At 42.8% G+C, this 14,040-nt stretch overlaps 2 non-coding genes across 2 annotated transcripts; both read right to left on the bottom strand.

Annotated features, from left to right (window-relative positions):
* Positions 1–13,429: 13,429 nt before the first annotated feature.
* Positions 13,430–13,504, bottom strand: Trnas-cga (transfer RNA serine (anticodon CGA)). The gene has a single exon. It is a non-coding gene; the product is annotated as a tRNA-Ser (tRNA).
* A 226-nt stretch (positions 13,505–13,730) lies between these two features.
* Trnas-cga (transfer RNA serine (anticodon CGA)) lies at positions 13,731–13,805 on the bottom strand. The gene has a single exon. It is a non-coding gene; the product is annotated as a tRNA-Ser (tRNA).
* Between the last annotated feature and the right edge of the window lie 235 nt (positions 13,806–14,040).

Genomic DNA, 14,040 nt, shown 5'->3' with positions numbered 1-14,040 from the left:
ACAACGGTCGGTGTGAATTGGCCTCAAGCAATTTCGTTTCGTAATTTACGTGGTATGAAAGAATGCCCTTTCATGGTAGTAGCACGCTGAAGATTTTTAAAAGCACGTCAATCTTGGTACGATTTGTTATACTTAGACATCACATAATGACTTACCGGCTGTTAAGGCCTTCATGAGGTCTAAGTGGCAGTACAAAGGGTGGAAGTCCGCTACTTCATCGTGGTGTAGTAATTACAAGCGTCGAGTTACGAACTGTAATGTATCTACGACGGTGTTTCCCGTCTTGCTGTATCTGAAATAATTTTTTCACCTTCGCGTTTTAAAAGGTTCTAGGTTCTAAGACTTCGCTATTAAGCTAATAGAAGTATATTCCTTCTGTGATAATTGATGTTGTGTACAGAGTGCTCCCTCTCTTTGTCTCTGTCTCTGTCTCTCTCTCTCCCTCTCTCTCTGTCTCTTCTTTTTTCTCTGCTGTAAGTTGTCATTGTCAATAATTTACAAATTAGGCATGAAACACGCAAACGCGAATAAACATTCAGACGTTGCTTATCTTCTAAAACAAACTGACATTCAGAATACAAAGCATAGAGGAGACTAACACATTTGGAACAGAATTAAAAGGTAACTTAGTTTCAACCATCTATAAAGTATATAAAAGACCTAGTTCTCTTAGGGCTTCAGTTAAAGTAGGTCTTTAACCAACAATATTACGCTTTTCATCATTTTATTACAACAAATTATACTAACAGTGACGCGTTTTCAAGAGATCCGCAATGTGGTGGTGTTTTGAAGCAGCATTTATTCACTGAACATACGATAAATGTGCTGCTTTAATTTGGCTGCTAGAATGGCTACCCACTATATCTAGTAACAGACAAACTTCTGAAATTATTTTTCTGACTTTCTACAAATAAGCTTACTTTGTTGAGATACCTTAATGAAATCTGTTGAATGTACTTATTGGATTCAATACTGACTGGCTTCACTTTTTTAGTACACATTTTTCAGAAAGTTTCAGAGTTAAATCTTGCCAGAAATTTAGTCTCTCCCTTATCCACAGCCCACACCACGTGAAAGCAGAAACACATTTATAAATGATGTAACTTCGAGGTGACCGTAACCTGCAGTAAAGAAAAAGCGTAACCTTGAGTTCTCTTTACTTGAGGTAAATGTTATCGTTTTGAATGTCGTGTTCGCCTCCCGAATTGTGAACCAAGCGATCGCGAAAGTCAACAGACAACTCTTTCCGACTTCGATACTGCGTGTGACGTCAAAATGATGATACGTTAGCACTCATTCTTGTGAACTGCTGGTCACCTGTGACGTATGGTTGAAATACAAACATTCGTGTCCGTCACAGTTGCAGATAGTCAACATGGGTTTGGACGATGTGAGTAAAGCTGTTGTTTCAAAACAACAAGAACAGTGCTGTTGCTCTTCGCGAGTCTCGACGCATTAAAGCAACAGGCTACGGAGAGGTCCTCTTTCCGCACCAGGGTTGAATAACATGATTCGGAAGTTCAAATTAACTGGTGATTTGGGAATTGCTCCTGGCAGATACCGCCGACCAATTGAGCCACAAATTGTTTAACTTACTGTCGTCATGGCTGAGAATGCTGGATGTAATCTCTGATCTTCAAGCAGTCACTACGTCACTACGGATCAACATTCCATATGACACTGTTTTTTTCTGGCAGCAGTAGACAAATCTATACTGGCAGTGCAGTTCCATGATGCAGATGGTGGTAACTTTGAGCCACTATTTTAACCAGAAACGTAAGCATGGAACACAGTTAGCAAATATTACACTCTCATGTGGAAATTAAAATGTTTCATTGGTTTATTCGTTATTTTTCTTCCACATATCCTTACAATTATTTTCACCCAGTTTAATTGGGCAACGTTCACTCATTTGTCACTGGGGCCATCTCAAGTAGCGGAAGTTTAATTACAACCACACAGTCCACTGCTGTCCTATAACAGTGTATTTTCTTTATACTTTGGGTATGACCACATTCGTTCTTCATTTGGTTATGCTACATGTTATTTAAAAACAAGCTGTTTAAAAATATACGGGACGGCTAATGAAAGACTGGACAATGTACGTCCCGTATTATTTTGACGTGTCAGAAGTACGCTAAGGCTAAATAAGGGACATCTGGTCACCTTAGCCGCATGCAGTGAAAAGTCTTTTATGTTCTGTTTGTTGTCTGTCTGTAAACAGAATAGCGACTAGATGTGTCAAATTTTCAATACCCCCCCAAAAAAAGTTCAAATGGCTCTGAGCACTATGGGAATTAACATCTGAGGTCATCAGTCCTCTAGAACTTAGAACTACTTAAACCTAATTAACCTAAGGACATCACACACATCCATACACGAGGCAGGGTTCGAACCTGCGACAGTAGCAGTCGCGCGATTCCGGACTGAAGCGCCTAGAACCGCTCGGCCACAACGACCGGCGTCAATACCCAGATTCGCAACAAGAAGCATCTAAGGTTATTTTCCCAATTTGTACGTTGCCTTCCGCATCTCGCATTTCGAATGAGTGACAACGCAGTTCTCTGACAAGCGTGGTATGTTTATTTCCTAAGAAATGTGTTAGTAATATACGGAATACATAAACTAGCAACTAATATACCTAAATCAAGAAACGCACATCAGCTGAAGCTACTAATCACCGCACGCCGCACTGCAGTGCCAGTCGCGAAACTGATTTTCGTTATCCAGCGGGTAAGGCGTTCTTGCGGGAGAGGCTACTTCCCCGACCATACGCGAGTTTAAAGACTGTCATGCTGTGTACCATACATAATAACCACATCAATAGATACGCTTCAATTTAAAGACACTTGCCGGCATCGAAAAATTCAACAGTGGTGTTCTTCATACAATCAATGAGAGTCCCATTACATTATTCGCAACATGTAAGTGTTCCACAGATCAACTAATTACCAGATTTAAATGATAGGTCAGTAGACAAAGATGAAAACAAGCATTAGACACTATAAGAAATTTGCTGAAAGTGTTTGAACATGCTCTATTTCTGAAATTTTTATTTTCAAAATTCAGGAACTTTTTTAATGAATTAGAAAAACTCTACGAGGGCCATAGCGGTGTTGTTGGAACGTCATCGGAGCCTGGTGAAGGGGAAGGAGCGGGTTCTACTCCCGTCTCAGGCATGGGTGTCTGTTTTAAGTATGTTGTTACTCTGTGTGTGCGACATGCATACGTTTTTAAAGCGAAAAGTGAGGAAGTCACTAGCAATAACCCAGTAAAAAAAAAGTGATGTGAGATAAATACATTACAACACGCGCACGTCGGCTGTAAGGCCTGATGAACCGAAGCCGACATACAATCACAAAAGTAATCCAAAAGCGATTCTCATAGAAACAGAAAAATTCTGGTGCCCTCGTTATGCTACCGCCAGCATTAGTGTGATAATTTAATAGAATTATTGCTATATAATGTGTGGTGGAACTTTATTTTAACCTAACAGTGTTTCCAGCTCCGCCATATGTCTGCGAGTTTCAGTCACACATATTTCACGACACCGCGAAATATTACAGTACTTGAACTGGTAGGTGATATAGTCAGATCTTTGGATCTCTTTCACGGCTCTCAGAATACTGTTGTATCAATTTTTGAGTAACAGTAGCTGTTTGGTAATTTACCTGATTTGCTCCAGAAAATCCTCACGAGAAAGGGCTTTAAATTACTTCTATTAACATAAGTCTTCATAATGTCGTGCGTCATGAAAGTTTCAAGGCTTCCGTACCGCAGTCGGTAGAAACAGAACCCCTGTCTGTCTGACCGTATGTTAACACACCTTTTTCTCAGGAATAGACAGATGTATCAAATTGAAGATATGTCACATGCTGAAATCTATGGTCCTTCGGCAGTGTAATAAATTTAACGCTTTCACTGCACCATCTGCTTGGTGCACCATCTGCTTGGCGCAGCCGGCCGGGATGGCCGAGTGGTTCTAGGCGCTACAGTCTGGAACTGCGCGACCGCTACGGTCGCACGTTCGAATCCTGCCTCGGGTATGGGTGTGTGTGATGTTCTTAGGTTACTTAGGTTTAAGTATTTCTAAGTTCTAGGGGACTGATGACCTCAGAGGTTAAGTCCCATAGTGCTCAGAGCCATTTGAACTATTTTTTTGCTTGGCGCACTGAGGCGTCGCGGCCTGCGGCGTAAGCCGGAAACCTGCTGTAAGTGTCTGCCCCCGGAGCCGCCGCCGGGACCGGGGCTGCGCTCACTGCCCAACCCGCTCTGTGCTGAATACTTCTGGACTGACACAGAGCCAGCGTGAACGTTTGGCGACTTTGAACTGTAATATCTCAGGCAATAATTTTTGTAAAGAAATCAAATTTGTCATTAATTTAAACTTCTGGGCTGAATTGCCGTGGTCCATATGTAAAACTTCTTCTCCTTTCTGACGTTTCTTTGCCTACTGCGGGCAACATCTTCTGAGGTGAGTCGGCGACTGGCTGCTAGGCGCTGGAGGTCCCGCTTATATAGAACGCTTAGATGGCGCCACACTCATCAGGTGCTTTCGACTTTAAAACTATCTCTGGCTAGTGCCATCTCTCTCGATTACAGGTAATCGATTGTCACTTCGTTTGTACAAAGTCGACCGCCATATCATATCTAGTTTCAATCCTTCTTCTTTTTTATCAAAATTATTTTCGTGCTTGTAAATCTCTGTAGCTTCTCTATACATGCGGGTATAATAATGCGAGGTCCTGGCTATGACGTTTGTCTCACTAAATTTTATTTCGTGATCACCGTCTTTGAAAACGTGTTCCGCTACAGCTGATTTGTCAATTTGTCCCATCTACAGTTCCTTTTGTGTTCCGTTATGCGGGTATTAACACTCCTTTTAGTTGTACCAATATAAACCATGCCACAGCTACACCGAATTTTATACACACCTGGGTTAGCTAAGGGGTGTGGTGTGTCTTTCACCGATCTTAAAAAAGTTCAAATGGCTCTGAGCACTATGGGACTTAATATCTATGGTCATCAGTCCCATAGAACTTAGAACTACTTAAACCTAACTAACCTAAGGACATCACACAACACCCAGTCATCACGAGGCAGCGAAAATCCCTGACCCCGCCGGGAATCGAAACCGAGAACCCGGGCGCGGGAAGCGTGAACGCTAGCGCACGACCACGAGCTGCGGACACTGATCTTAAACTTTCACTAATTTTCTTAGTAGGTCGAAAGATTGTCTCCACTTGAAATTTGGCCAACACTTTCCCAATACGGTCCGTGATGTTGCGAATAAATGGAAGAAAAACTTTTCCAGCCGACGGTTGTTGTTGTCGTGTATTTTCGGACACTTTTCTTCTAGGGTAGAGTGCTCGATCAATTTCGTTGTCAGTGTACCCATTTCTCTTGAAAGCCGTTCGCAAATGGCTTAATTCATCTTGCAAATAAATTGGCTCACAGATGTTATTAGCCCTGTCCAGTAAAGTTCTTATGACTCCTCTCTTCTGCCTAGGATGATGATTCGAATCCTTATGTAGGTAACGGTCGGTGTGTGTGTCTTTCCTATATATCTTGTGCCCTAATGTCCCATCTGCCCGTTTAATAACCAATACATCCAAAAAATTTAGTTGTCCATTACTCTCTTTCTCCATGGTGAATTGTATCTTTGGATTGAAGCTGTTTATGTGCACCAAATCAAATTTGGTCATCTTGTACAATTTTATACGTTCTCTCAAGAATAACAATGAAAGGAATTTTACGAGCCATATTGAGGCAGAGAATTGCAGGTAAAGTCGGCCGAAAGAATAGGAGTCCGAAAAAATTTCGAAGTTTGGCTTCTTGCATCTCCTGGACTAATGCTATGACGAACGTGAAACTTGGCACGTAGAAACCTAACACCACAAGGTTCTCACCTATAAAATTTCATTTGCGTATCACTTCCAGGACTCAAATAATTAAGCGGAAAACTGAAGGTTTTGTAAAAACGTCAAAAGTGCGGTATTCTCGCTCTGAATTTGCTAAAAAACTTAGTTTTGTAAAACTTTCCAAGCTGTGTAACTGTAATGAAAGTTAGGAGGGAAGATGGGGCCTGAAAACAGTGTACACTTCGGATTCGCATATCTAGCAGAGTGAACCCATGATGGAAATGAAATTTAAGTGCCATAGATTGATAACACACAGATATTGAATAAAATTATTTATTCGGCCACTGTTTTCCAATAATCTACAAATTAGTCGAAAAGATGTTGATTTTTGTGAAAAGATGAGAGTAGGATATATTTGATACTCCTTTTACAAATAGCGTTTTCTATTAGTGCTTCAAAGTCAGTCTCATTCGAGCAAGCAATTTTAAGCCCCCCCCCCCCACCCCCCGTTCCTGGAACAATGAGTGTAATTTCCAATATTCTTTGACAACAGAGGCATATTATTTCTCGTTGATCAAAGGCGTTTGAAATCAGTTATGAAAAACGGTTTTAGTACAAGTAGACCTAATGTGATCTATATTTGTACTACTAAGTATAAAATAATATAATTGTCTATGTTACGCTTTAATAATTTATATGTACCATACGTACATTATTATATGAGTTTTCTTAGTTCTAGGCGCGCAGTCCGGAACCGCGGGGCTGCTACGGTCGCAGGTTCGAATCCTGCCTCGGGCATGGATGTGTGTGATGTCCTTAGGTTAGTTAGGTTTAAGTAGTTCTAAGTTCTAGGGGACTGATGACCTCAGAAGTTAAGTCCCATAGTGCTCAGAGCCATTTGAACCATTTTTTGAGTGTTGTTATACTGGCGCAATGCACTATATGTAATTACATTTGCCAAAGTACAGAAATTCCGCTATTTCAATCACAAAATCTGTTCCTTGGCCAGCAAATTGCTGCCTTGGACCGGTACTAGCGAAGTTAACAATAGATTTATATTTTTTTACATTTTTTTACTAATGCTTCTTTGTATGGTAAGTCTCAAAGCAGGATACAACATATAATGGAACATTGCAAGTTTTGCATTGGTATGTAGTGTCCCGGCGCACTTTCTGTTGCGTGAAAACCACTGATCTGCGCATTAGCGTACTTTTCTGCGAATTTTCACTCACAATAACAGCCGAACAATGTCTCCCTGTGAATCGCAGAAATTTCACCTACCAGCTTTTTTCCGTTCTCTAGCATATTTAAAAAAAATGGTGCAAATGGCTCTGAACACTATGGGACTTAACATCTGAGGTCATCAGTCCCCTAGAACTTAGAACTACTCAAACCTAACTAACCTAAGGACATCACACACATCCATGCCCGAGGCAGGATTCGAATTTGCGACCGTAGCAGTAGCGCGGTTCCGGACTGAAGCGTCTCGAACCGCTCGGCGACCACGGCCGGCCGTATTTTTCTACAGTCGGCCTTACGAGAGAAAGGTGATACTCTGCGACTGCCAATTTTCGCCAGGTTACGGACCGGTGGAGAGCATAAGCATTTAGAATGCACAAATCTACATCTACATCTACATTTATACTCCGCAAGTCACCCAACGGTGTGTGGCGGAGGGCACTTTACGTGCCACTGTCATTACCTCCCTTTTCTGTTCCAGTCGCGTATGGTTCGCGGGAAGAACGACTGTCTGAAAGCCTCCGTGCGCGCTCGAATCTCTCTAATTTTACATTCGTGATCTCCTCGGGAGGTATAAGTAGGGGGAAGCAATATATTCGATACCTCATCCAGAAACGCACCCTCTCGAAACCTGGCGTGCAAGCTACACCGCGATGCAGAGCGCCTCTCTTGGAGAGTCTGCCACTTGAGTTTGCTAAACATCTCCGTAACGCTATCACGGTTACCAAAAAACCCTGTGACGAAACGCGCCGCTCTTCTTTGGATCTTCTCTATCTCTTCCGTCAACCCGATCTGGTACGGATGAGCAATACTCAAGTATAGGTCGAACGAGTGTTTTGTAAGCCACCTCCTTTGTTGATGGACTACATTTTGTAAGGACTCTCCCGATGAATCTCAACCTGGTACCCGCCTTACCAACAATTAATTTTATATGATCATTCCACTTCTAATCGTTCCGCACGCATACTCCCAGATATTTTACAGAAGTAACTGCTACCAGTGTTTGTTCCGCTATCATATAATCATACAATAATGGATCCTTCTTTCTACGTATTCGCAATACATTACATTTCTCTATGTTAAGGGTCAGTTGCCACTCCCTGCACCAAGTGCCTATCCGCTGCAGATCTTCTTGCATTTCGCTACAATTTTCTAATGCTGCAACTTCTCTGTATACTACAGCATCATTCGCGAAAAGCCGCGTGGAACTTCCGACACTATCTACTAGGTCATTTATATATATTGTGAAAAGCAATGGTCCCATGACACTCCCCTGTGGCACGCCAGAGGTTACTTTAACGTCTGTAGACGTCTCTCCATTGATAACAGCATGCTGTGTTCTGTTTGCTAAAAACTCTTCAATCCAGCCACACAGCTGGTTCGATATTCCGTAGGCTCTTACTTTGTTTATCAGGTGACAGTGCGGAACTGTATCGAACGCCTTCCGGAAGTTGAGGAAAATAGCATCTACCTGGGAGCCTGTATCTAATATTTTCTGGGTCTCATGAACAAATAAAGCGAGTTGGGTCTCACACGATCGCTGTTTCCGGAATCCATGTTGATTCCTACAGAGTAGATTCTGGGTTTCCAAAAACGACATGATACTCGAGCAAAAAACATGTTCTAAAATTCTACAACAGATCGACGTCAGAGATATAGGTCTATAGTTTTGCGGATCTGCTCGACGACCCTTCTTGAAGACTGGGACTATCTGTGCTCTTTTCCAATCATTTGTAACCTTCCGCTCCTTTAATGACTTGAGGTACACGGCTGTTAGAAGGGGGCAAGTTCTTTCGTGTACTCTGTGTAGAATCGAATTGGTATCCCGTCAGGTCCAGTGGACTTTCCTCTGTTGAGTGATTCCAGTTGCTTTTCTATTCCTTGGACACTTATTTCTATGTCAGCCATTCTTTCGTTTGTTCGAGGATTTAGAGAAGGAACTGCAGTGCGGTCTTCCTCTGTGAAACAGCTTTGGAAAAAGGTGTTTAGTATTTCAGCTTTACGCGTGTCATCCTCTGTTTCAATGCCATCATCATCCCGGAGTGTCTGGATATGCTGTTTCGAGCCACTTACTGGTTTAACGTAAGACCAGAATTTCCTAGGATTTTCTGTCATGTCGGTACATAGAATTTTACTTTCGAATTCACTGAACGCTTCACGCATAGGCCTCCTTACGCTTACTTTGACATCGTTTAGCTTCTGTTTGTCTGAGAGGTTTTGGCTTCGTTTAAACTTTCAGTGAAGCTCTCTTTGCCTTCGCAGTAGTTTCCTAACTCTGTTGTTGAACCACGGTGGGTTTTTCCCGTTCCTCACAGTTTTACTCGGCACGTACCTGTCTAAAATGCATTTTACGATTGCCTTGAACTTTTTCCATAATCACTCAACATTGTCAGTGTCGGAATAAAAATTTTCGTTTTGATCTGTTAGGTGGTCTGAAATCTGCCTTCTGTTACTCTTGCTAAACAGATAAACCTTCCTCCCTTTTTTTATATTCCTATTAACTTCCATATTCAGGGATGCTGCAACGGCCTTATGATCACTTATTTCCCGTTCCGCACTTACAGAGTCGAAATATTCGGGTCTGTTTGTTATCAGTAGGTCCAAGATGTTATCTCCACGAGTCGGTTCTCTGTTTAATTGCTCGAGGTAATTTTCGGTTAGTGCACTCAGTATAATGTCACTCGATGCTCTGTCCCTACCACCTGTCCTAAACATCTGAGTGTCCCAGTCTATATCTGGTAAATTGAAATCTCCACCTAATACCATAACATGCTGAGAAAATTTATGTGAAATGTATTCCAAATTTTCTCTCAGTTGTTCTGCCACTAATGCTGCTGAGTCGGGAGGTCGGTAAAAGGAGTCAGTTATTAACCTAGCTCGGTTGTTGAGTGTATCCTCCACCCATAATAATTCACAGGAACAATCCTACTTCACTACAGGATAAACTACTACTAACAGCGGCAAACACGCCACCACCGGTTGCATGCAATCTATACTTTCTAAAACCGTCTGTGCCTTTGTAAAAATTTCGTCAGAATTTATCTCTGGCTTCAGCCACCTTGCTGTACCTACAACGATTTCAGCTTCGGTGCTTTCTATCAGCGCTTGAAGTTCCGGTACTTTACCAATGCAGCTTCGACAGTTTACAATTACAATACCGATTGCTGCTTGGTCCCCGCATGTCCTGACATTGCCGGCACCCTTTGAGGCTGTTGCCCTTTCTGTACTTGCCCGAGGCCATCTAACCCAATCTAAATCCAGAATGTGAAAAAAATATTTCTTGTACCATTTCACAGTCGTACGCACTGATCCCACTGAGCTCAGTAACATGTCACAACGGTCAACTGCACCCATACTCCAACTCTAATCTACAACACATTGCGGTTTCATTATTTCCTTCGTCATTATTTCTGTCAGTCTTCTCTGTTTAAACGATTTGTGTTGTGTGACTTGTGGTCAAAATGCACGCCTCTCTGTTGCCGCACCAATTGACAGCAAGGATCTTGTCAGTGCACTTAAACTCAGTGTCTCCTCATTTTAATTTCCATATGCGGCTATCCCGTGGTTGTGAAGCCAGAGGAACAAGTCCGGGATGGAGTACCAATTATCGACATATGGAATATGACCCTGTTCCATACACAGTCCAATAGGAGTTGCCACTACGTCGCCACTTTTTCCTAAATTGTAGAACCCAATATCTGTTGTGGCGCCAGTATATACAATAAAATCCAAAATACACCCACTCTGACAGTCACACAGTACAAATGTATTTATTCCGAATCTACTTCGCTTGGTTGTAATAAAGTGCTTAAATGATAATCGTCCTTTGAATACCAAGAGACATTCAACTATACAAAGCTTGCGATGTGAACGAAATTAATTACGAAACCTCTTATGAACTTTGTCAACAATCGTCATAATCCTAAATAGGCCGTCGCTTACAGTACCCGCAGAATCACTGAAGTGTAGCATTCTCAGAAGTAGCCAAAAACTGTCTCGGGACATAATTTCGTCTAAAACTTATGTGTTCAAAAGTATATCTCTGAACCAATAATCACTTAATTTTAACTTCTTAACTTGCGCCATTAGAAGGCAAACAGCAACCAAACAATACATTTCCTCAAATCCAATGTCTTTCCACTTTGACATTCGAGAATTCACAGATACTGTAGAAAATTCTCTAGTGTTAAGGTAAAAACGATTTGTTTCGTCTGCAATAAATTGCAGTAATTCTTCAGACATAAATATAAGAAGAAATGAAAGAATGCTTGGGTCAACATCTAGTTGACTTTAGTGCCCTGAACTCGAGTCATCAAAGTAATGGTTTAAGGGCAGTATATCGGTTTTCTTCCAGTCAAACATGTCACTTAGGTGCGCTCTTTTCCGCACCTCATCACTGTAACTTTCTGATTCCTCGGATGCAGAAGAACTGCTGACTGTAATTCTTGCTCTCCCTTGTGGAGTAAAGGGCTGAGAACTACAGCCTCGAGATTCTGTTGAAGACTCATCACTGCTAGCAAGATCAGATAAGTCAAACACACTGTCGCTCCTAGTGAGCATATCCAGGATATGTTTATCTGTGCAACCACAGCGATGTGAGACGGCCACTGTGGTCGAGCGGTTCTAGGCGATTCAGTCCGGAACCGCACTGCTGCTATGGTCGCAGGTTCGAATCCTGCCTTCGGCGTGGATGTGTGTGATATCCTTAGGTTAGTTAGGTTTACATAGTTCTAATTATAGGGGATGATGACCTCAGATGTTACGTTCCACAGTGCTTGGAGCCATTTGAACCATTTCTGAACTGAGACGTGATAATTCTCCTACAGAAAACAAGAAAACTGACGAAAACACGGGAAGCAAAGTGGAATTCTGCAAAGAGGTAACACAGAAACAAACATTTACGCACTCTCGAACTATACAGTGAGACCACTGAAGAGCTACTGGAAGAGCAGGGCGAAAGACAGCTCTGCGTGTTTACACGTCTGTCGCGCTCAGGTAGCTGTGACTCAGTGCTCCTAAACTCGTTCCTAGCCATGAAAAGGCCGATGGCACGATACGGAACAGGTCCTTAGCGCTGTAGGAAAACCCAAGAGCCGCGCTTAAACATGTCGGGCGCTCCAGGGGAACAGCGAGGCATTACGTGTTAACACGTTCCCAGTAGTCAAAGAGTTAAGCTCCCATGTCATTACGTGTTAACACGTTCCCAGTAGTCAAAGAGTTAAGCTCCCATGTCAAATCAACCAGAATCTACCGCTATTTATGACACATATTTCGATATCTTGCAAGTATCGATATCGATGAAAGGCGAATGTCGTCGAAATTCTCGAATCCCACGACGGATGAACTATCTATATACAGGGTGATTCAAAAAAAATACCACAATTTTAGGAATTTAAAACTCTGCAACGACAAAAGGCAGAGCTAAGCACTATCTGTCGGCGAATTAAGGGAGCTATAAAGGTTCATTTAGTTGTACATTTGTTCGCTTGAGGCGCTGTTGACTAGGCGTCAGCGTCAGTTGATGCTAAGATGGCGACCGCTCAACAGAAAGCTTTTTGTGTTGTTGAGTACGGCAGAAGTGAATCGACGACAGTTGTTCAGCGAGCATTTCGAACGAAGTATGGTGTTAAACCTCCTGATAGGTGGTGTATTAAACGTTGGTATAAACAGTTTACAGAGAATGGGTGTTTGTGCAAAGGGAAAAGTTCTGGACGGCCGAGAACGAGTGATGACAATGTAGCACGCATCCAGCAAGCATTTGTTCGCAGCCCAGGAAAATCGACTCGCAGAGCTAGCAGGGAGCTGCAAATTCCACAATTAACTGTATGGAGAGTCCTACGAAAAAGGATAGTTATGAAAACTTACCGTCTGAAATTGGTTCAAGCACTGTCTGCAGCTGATAAGATTAAAAGATTCTATTTCTGTGATTTTATACTTGCTCAAATGGAAACAGATGAATCTTTCATTTCAAAGATTGTGTTTAGTAGAGTGTGCGCTGATATGAAACTTCCTGGCAGATTAAAACTGTGTGCCCGACCGAGACTCGAACTCGGGACCTTTGCCTTTCGCGGGCAAGTGCTCTACCAACTGAGCTACCGAAGCACGACTCACGCCCGCTACTCACAGCTTTACTTCTGCCAGTATCTCGTCTCCTACCTTCCAAACTTTACAGAAGCTCTCCTGCGAACATTGCAGGACTAGCACTCCTGAAAGAAAGGATATAGCGGAGACATGGCTTAGCCACAGCCTGGGGGATGTTTCCAGAATGAGATTTTCACTCTGCAGCGGAGTGTGCGCTGATATGAAACTTCCTGGCAGATTAAATCTGTGTGCCCGACCGAGAATCGAACTCGGGACCTTTGCCTTTCGCGGGCAAGTGCTCTACCAACTGAGCTACCGAAGCACGACTCACGCCCGGTACTCACAGCTTTACTTCTGCCAGTATCCTGTCTCCTACCTTCCAAACTTTACAGAAGCTCTCCTGCGAACCTTGCAGAACTAGCACTCCTGAAAGAAAGGATATAGCGGAGACATGGCTTAGCCACAGCCTGGGGGATGTTTCCAGAATGAGATTTTCACTCTGCAGCGGAGTGTGCGCTGATATGAAACTTCCTGGCAGATTAAAACTGTGTGCCCGACCGAGAATCGAACTCGGGACCTTTGCCTTTCGCGGGCAAGTGCTCTACCAACTGAGCTACCGAAGCACGACTCACGCCCGGTACTCACAGCTTTACTTCTGCCAGTATCTCGTCTCCTGCGAACCAGGAGAGCTTCTGTAAAGTTTGGAAGGTGGGAGACGAGATACTGGCAGAAGTAAAGCTGTGAGTACCGGGCGTGAGTCGTGCTTCGGTAGCTCAGTTGGTAGAGCACTTGCCCGCGAAAGGCAAAGGTCCCGAGTTCGAGTCTCGGTCGGGCACACAGTTTTAATCTGCCAGGAAGT

This window comes from Schistocerca cancellata, chromosome 4, assembly GCF_023864275.1.
Source record: "Schistocerca cancellata isolate TAMUIC-IGC-003103 chromosome 4, iqSchCanc2.1, whole genome shotgun sequence".
Classification (NCBI taxonomy): Eukaryota; Metazoa; Arthropoda; class Insecta; order Orthoptera; family Acrididae; genus Schistocerca; species Schistocerca cancellata.
This window is presented reverse-complemented; position numbering and strand designations above follow the sequence as displayed.